The sequence below is a fragment of the Manis javanica genome, chromosome 8 (assembly GCF_040802235.1).
Source record: "Manis javanica isolate MJ-LG chromosome 8, MJ_LKY, whole genome shotgun sequence".
In the NCBI taxonomy this organism is placed as follows: domain Eukaryota; kingdom Metazoa; phylum Chordata; class Mammalia; order Pholidota; family Manidae; genus Manis; species Manis javanica.
This window is the reverse complement of record NC_133163.1, coordinates 62,919,498-62,926,544: the sequence shown is the minus strand read 5'-3', so window position 1 is coordinate 62,926,544 and position 7,047 is coordinate 62,919,498.

The following is a 7,047-nucleotide window of genomic DNA, read 5'->3' as shown; positions in this document are numbered from 1 at the left end:
GGGGGTTCAGGCTTAGAAGGGTTTTCTGAGGTTGGATTACTTCTTGCTTGTAGGCACACACACACATGCACACATATGCAATTGTTTTGTTTGATAGTGGATCTTCTTTTCTATTGAGAACCACTTTTTTATAAATAGAAGATGTTAGTTTCTTCTCCTGGAAGCTATACTGGCTTTCAGTAGTCCCAGAACTTAACCCATTCATCCCCTCTCTGGGCTGGGAGTCACATGCATTGTTCCCAAGAGCTGCCTGGCACTACTTTCCCCAAGGACTGGAAGTTCTTGAGAACAGGAGCCACAATAGGCTTTTTTAAATTCTTCATAGCACTTTCAAAGAAATATATACTTAAAAAGAAACCTAATGAACAGCAGTTTTTTAATATATTTATTATATATGTAATTTTAAAGTGTCTTCTAATCCTGGTTGATGGTATAGACATGCATTTTTACATAGAAACTTGATCGCTGTGTGTATTTCCTTTGGTGTTTTGCTTTCTGTCTTCACATCTTGTGGTCTATACTACATATCCATTTCCATGCTTCAGTTATCTGTTACTGAGTAGCTACACCAAAATATAATGAACTAAAACTACTTTGATTTGTTATTTTCCATGAAGCTATGGGTTGACTGGGAGGTTCTTGTGCTCCGCATGGTATTTATTACTCGGGAGGCTGCATTCAGCTGGGCACCTCTGTCCTCCATGAGCTGTCTCATTCTCCCAGACATCTCCACGTCTTCGTACTCCAGCTGGCTAGCCAGGAGTGCTTTCCTAAAGCATGGCAGCTGCGTTCTAAAAGGGAATGTTCCAGGGACAGACCTAAAGTACAAGCACTTCTCAAGGCTGTTCTTCATGAGTGGTATTATGCTCCCTTAAAGTCCCATTGCCAAAGCCAGACACATGGCCAAGGCCAGAGCTGATATGGGGGGACCACAAAAGGGCATGAATTCAGGGGGCATGCTTCCTGGAGGGCACAGCCTACCATAGTAGTCGGCCACAATGCAACCATCTACCACAACTCCCTTATTATTCCAGAATACTAGTAATAGTTATGGATTTGACATTTTCAGGCTCAACTATTTGAGAGCAAACTTGATGTTGGGATTGTGATTTTGCAAGGACAACATTAGAATTGTGTTTCCAGGACAGTGCTGAAGTGAGAGTCACTTACTGGCATGTGAGCCCAGCCATATATCCAGCCCCTGACTCCTATCAGGGGTTGGATGGCCTCCACTCATCTTGGCCACAGGTAGCTCTTATGAAGTGGAGGGGAGAAATTAACACTTTTTCTTTGTGGAAGAAAAAAGGACATCATGAGAGAGAAGAAACTAGTGATAGTTGAAAAGATACAATAAGCACAGGACACACAGGAGTTCTCTGGGAAGACATGATTCAGGGGGTGACCTGGATGTTTCCTTATGTGCAGATTTGGAGACCAGCAAAAGTCTTGAAACATATTTATTGCAAATGTCAGGTGGCTACTGTATTAATATAATAAATCTGCTGATATTAATATAATTAAATATAAAGGGGAAATGATTCACCCAGGGTCACCCCTCCCATCTGCAGATCCCCTTTCTGAGTACCTTTTAAGGAAGAGACACAAGCCACATATCTAATATTGAGAAGTGATTAGTTATAGTATTCACTTGGATATTATACAACCATTAAGACATATTCAAATAACTTTAATACTATGGAAACTGCTTATATCATAGTGTTATACTTTAAAATAGATTGTAAAATTATATGTACACAGCTATATAAAGAAAAAATGCATAAAGTTAGAAAAGAAATCATTGAAAACAATGATTTTGAGAGCTACCCTATAGTTAAAATGAGTTTATAGTTGGCTAAGTAAAGTCTAGTTGAATCTTTTCTGCTTTATTTTCCCCTCTAAGGACATTTTACAATGAAAATGAACTACGTGTATGAGAAGAAAATGTTTGTAGTGGCACCATGAAGGCATCATGAGCCTTCTCCACCGCCGGGGGTTTGGGCATCTGACATTCCTGCCGGCTGAGAGGGGCCATTTATAGTCATTTGACTGTGTATTTCCAGAACTTTTACTCAAATGTTCTCCAAGGGTCAGCAGAACTGAAGATGTCTTATGCAGAGTTAGGGGGCTACAGGGAGCAGGTGCAGGAGCAGGACCAGAGTACATGTGACATTCAGACCTCAGAGAAGTAGGGCTCGATGGAGACAGGCAAGGGGGGAAAGAAGCCGCTGCTGTGATTATGTTCTCAGTAGAAATACTGAAAATAACTTTTGAGCCATATTCATATATTTATTCAAAAATATTTATTGGGCAGCTAATTGGGAATACAGAATGGAGAAGACACAGGCCCTGCCCTCCAAGGAGGGAGACAAAGGGGTGAGGGAGAAAGGTTACAATGCATTTGCTGATTGTGTGAGGAAGCTGAGCAGGGAAAATGAATAATGTCTACAGCGTGATGACACATACTTGAAGGAGGATAAGATCAACACCTCCAGGGACTGATACCACACAGTGGCTATGGATAAATGTGAAAATACAGAAGTGTACAGAAAGGATCGGAAGGCTACCCACCAAGTTCAGGAAAGTACTACCACTAAGGAGAGAGGAGAAGTCAGGGGAATGGAGCTGGGGGTGGTAATTAAAGGGGACTTTTGTTTTAGTCTAAAGTCCCTTTTCTTAGTGAAAGGAAAAAGTACTGCCAATAAATACCATAAAATGTGATATTTCTCGGGGGGAAGTGCTTGGTTGAGATAGGCACCAATGTGGTGGGATCACAGGAGGGTTTGGGAATCCTGGGAAAGGCGGGAAAGGTTCTTCAGGCTAAAGAGGAGATGATTCTCCTCAGCAATGTGTGTGGGCTGGTGAGTTGGGGACAGAGGCCTTTCAGCAGGGGACCAGCAGAAGCAAGGGTATACAGAGAGAACGTGGCAAGTGTGCGTGGCCGACAGGGAGGCTGTGCAGGCCGGGCCAACTCATGAGGGGCCTTGTGTTCTGGCAAAGGCCTTGATGCCTCACTCTGGGGCTGTGTGTAAAGGTGACTGGGGAGGGAGGGGTTTAGGAGCCAGGGAGCATTCCAAGGAGCCCTGAAGCCCAGTAGTTAGCCCACCACTCACCCACCCATGGGCGGTCACTCTGTCATTGCAGGAACATCAAATGCAGCACGAAAGTCCAGGGGTGCAGTATGCCTGAAAGGCCCTTCCTGGGCTGGTGGTGGTGGAGAGCAGTTTCATAGGGAGGAATAGTGGTGGTCAGAGATCTCAGCAAGCTGGAGAATCAGTGGCAGGGAAGCCAGGGCCAGCTGGAGGCTAGCTGTTATTTTGGGGAACACCCTTGGTTTGGGGTGGCCACTGACCCTCCGAGAGGCTGCTGCAGTCATCTACAGAAGGCCTAGGATTGGTCATATGGGCACTGGTGGTTCTTTATAGTTCCCAATTGAACCAGTATATACAAAGCTTCCCCTCTCCCTGCTTTTGTCCACCCCTTTCCTTCATGAGGCTCCAGCCCTGGCCGAGGTCGCAGAGGAACCATCCACAGGCCCCTCTCCCCTCCCTCTGCTTCCTTCCTACATCATCACAATCCTGTGGTTGCAGCTGGGCTTGCACTATTGGACCTCAGAGAAAAGTAGACAGACATTAATCCAAGGTCCACAAAGGCACCGAGCTCACTATTGGCTGCAGCCGTGTGGACTCAGGCCTGTCTGGTGTGCAGAGTCAGAGACTCAGCGATGCTCTTGTCCCTGGGACTTTCCCGTGCAGGAACTGCTGCCCAGGCCACCGCCTTCCCTGCATCAGGCTGCTCCTTATGGCTTTCTAATCTTGTTGGTGCCCAGTATTCTCCCCCAAACCAAGCTCTCCACCAGAACAGATCTCTTGTGAAGTAAGCACTTGCTGGGCTGGCTTTCCAGCTCTACGAAGGCCCTGCTCTGGTCAGTGTCTTTGAGCTGCCTAGACCCACCCAGGGCCTCAGTGCAGGCTCTGGGGCTTGAGACAGGTCATAAACATGCTCTGCTTCTGGGATACAATTAGACTGGTCTGAGTCCTCTTTCTGGTAGTAAGTGTGTGTGTGTGTGTGTGTGAATATGTATTGGTGAATGTGTGAGTGTGAATGTGTGTTTGAGTGTGTGAGAAAGAGTAATGTTGATTGAGGGATTGGCCTGAATTGGTTCTGTGCCTGTCACCTGTGGGCCTGGCAGCCACAACCAGGCTCCCCTGCCATGTGACAGGACACATGGAGAAAACAGGCAAAGCTCCTCCTTAGTGAAGGGCACAGATGGAGGCCCAAGTGCTAATGGCCTTGGGGCCTCAGCACTTCAGTGAGGCACCAGAGCCCTTGCTCCGGGGGCTTCTGTTACTTGTCACCCAAACCATGCCCATTGCCACCCTCGACTGTGCTTCTGTGTCCCCTGACTGGGCTTTCCCTGTAAGGTGGAGTTTGTGGGCATGCTCAAATATAATTAATGTTTTTGAGAACAAATTAAAAATGAGAGTAGCTTTATTTTTTTCCTGAGATTGAAGATAATAAAGAAATGCACAAAGAAGAGAGTAAAAGAAATCTGTATTATTATTAGTTTTTTTAGACATGATAATGACACTAAAGTTACCTATTTAAAATATGGTCCTTATCTCTTAGGAATAAGTACTAAGATATTTAAGGATGAACTTATATGATATTATGACTGGTGTTTACTTCAAAATAAGATGGGAGGAAGAAGATGGATGAAATGAAACAAATGAATATAAACAAATAAATATAAATGAAACAAAATGGCCCATGAACTGATAACTGAAGCTGGAGATGGGGGTTCATTTTAATATTCTTTCTACATTTGTATATGTTTAAAATTCTCCATAAGTTACAAAAAAGAAGTCTACCTCACCCTTTACTCTGACCACCCAGAGATAACCAATTATCAACATCTTAGGATATTTGTTATCAAATTTGTCATCTGAGTCCACTTCTCATGTTTTGGGCGTGCCCTAACTTGAAGCAAAAATGCCAAGCACTCACATTTTCAGCCTCCCTTCCTTGGGTGTACGAGTGAGGCTCAGCAGTCACACCCTCTGCCCCCACCTGGAATCAGAGGCTGATAATGGGAACGATTGTGTGGACCCTTTGGGACCCCAGTGGGTCATCCCAGGCTGCAGTGGTCAGCTCACTGGTTCTTGTCTCCTGCTCTCCAGACCCACCGGAGATTCTGAGGGCTCCCCAGAATCCTTCTCACAAATCTCTTTCCTGCCTAAATTATCCCGAATGAGTTTTTTTGCTCATAACTAAGAATCCTGGTGGCCAGAACATTTGAATGTAGTTTTTTGTTTATTGACAGGATTATGGTATGCAAGCTGCTCTGTAAGGTGCTTTTTTCACCTCCATTTAGTAGCATCTGGAGGGTGTCTGTGTAGGTGTACAGCCCTCCTCCCTTCTCCATTCTCTCCAACACAGTGAATGCTACTACAGGAGCAGGGGTTCCTTCTTTCTCAGCCTTTCCTACAAGCAGGCTGGTGGAAGGAAAGGAAGGTTCTCCATAACACAAGCTGATTTACCTCATAATGAGGCTGGGTGGGCTGGGGAGCCCAGGAGTGCGCCTGACTAGCTGCCCCCTGCGGTGGGCTCCTGGCAAGGCCCCGGAAGAGGTGTGTTTGTCACACTCTATAAGCAGATTGTGCCTCTCCACAGAGATGTGTCCCCTCGGCAGCTTGCAGCCTGGCCCACTGCTGACCACAGGGGCAGAGGTTTTACCTTCCATGGCTTCACGGGGCAGTCAGAGGTCAGGAGCCTCCAGGCTTGCACACAGACCTGGGCTCATAACAACGTTCAATTTCCCATCTTTGGTCAGTAGCCTCAGCAAGCTTATCTCCTCACCCAGCCCCTTGGCAGCCCCACGGGGGTCTGCACTAAATGGGCTCCGTCTGCCCATCTAGTCCCTCACCAAAATGGGCTGCGTGAAGGTGGAGCCCAGGGGCAGGGCACAAGGCTGGGAGGGCCCTGGAGAAGGCTGGATGGCCCAGTTTGTCACCAGAGGGGCTGGGCCCTCTGGCGCTGGGCTGCCCTGAGAGGCGGAGGGAGGAGTGAGTCTGGAGGGGGTGGCGTGCCCAAGGGAGAGGGTCCCATGCCTCCTAACATTGCTGCCATGAATAATCCTAATGACAGCAGCTGTCTCCTGAGCCCCTGCTCTCTGTGGAGCCCTTCACCAGAGCTTTACAGAAGCCATTACGGATAGTTAGGCAGCACAGCAGCTCTGCAAGGGAGCTGCATCAGTTCATGCAGATCCGAGAAGCTGAGAGGCTACACAGCTAGCCCAGGCTCACATGATGGTACAGATTAGGGTCCAGAGTGACACCCAGGTTGGTCTGAACCTCAAATGGCTGGACAATCCGCCTGGAGCTGGCTTTGTCATGATGGCCACCAGGGGTGGTATTGGCAGGTGCTTTGACAAGTGCCCCTTGCAGAGCCTCCCCGAGGCCCCGGGCCCCTTGGGCATTCGCTCACAAGGTCAGCTGGAATGTGTCCTCAACTCAATCACAACTTACCCTGATCAGTGTTCCCAGCAGACTCAGAGGAAGCCAAGTTTTCTCTCTCAGCTGGTGCATTCCTACTACTTGCTCTCAAGAACCTTCCTGGGACAGGCCCCTGAACTGGGGCCAGCGGTGTCTGGAGCCTCTCTGCCGGCCGAGGCCTCTCACCCGCTCAGAGCCAGTGTGCCAGGACCGTACCCATGGCTGGGTGGTGAGTTTACATGAAACTGTCTCCTCTGTAGTTTCAGCAACTCGATCAGTTACTTTTCAAACACTCCTATGAGGTACCTTTCTGTCTTTTCTAATAAGGAAATTTTATAAAATAGAAGTTGTAGCAAACAGTTACATATAAAGCCATATAAATAAAGTGGGTTTATATGGCAGCCAGAGCGACTTCAGGTTAACTGCAGAAAATGGCAGTTGTTGAGGAGTTTAAAACTCAACAGCAGATGTGGAGGCTCACCCTGAGCAGCCCGGGGAGAATGCGGTTGGGAGGCAGCCGGGGCAGGGCTGGCATCCTGGCACTGCCCCTTGTCCT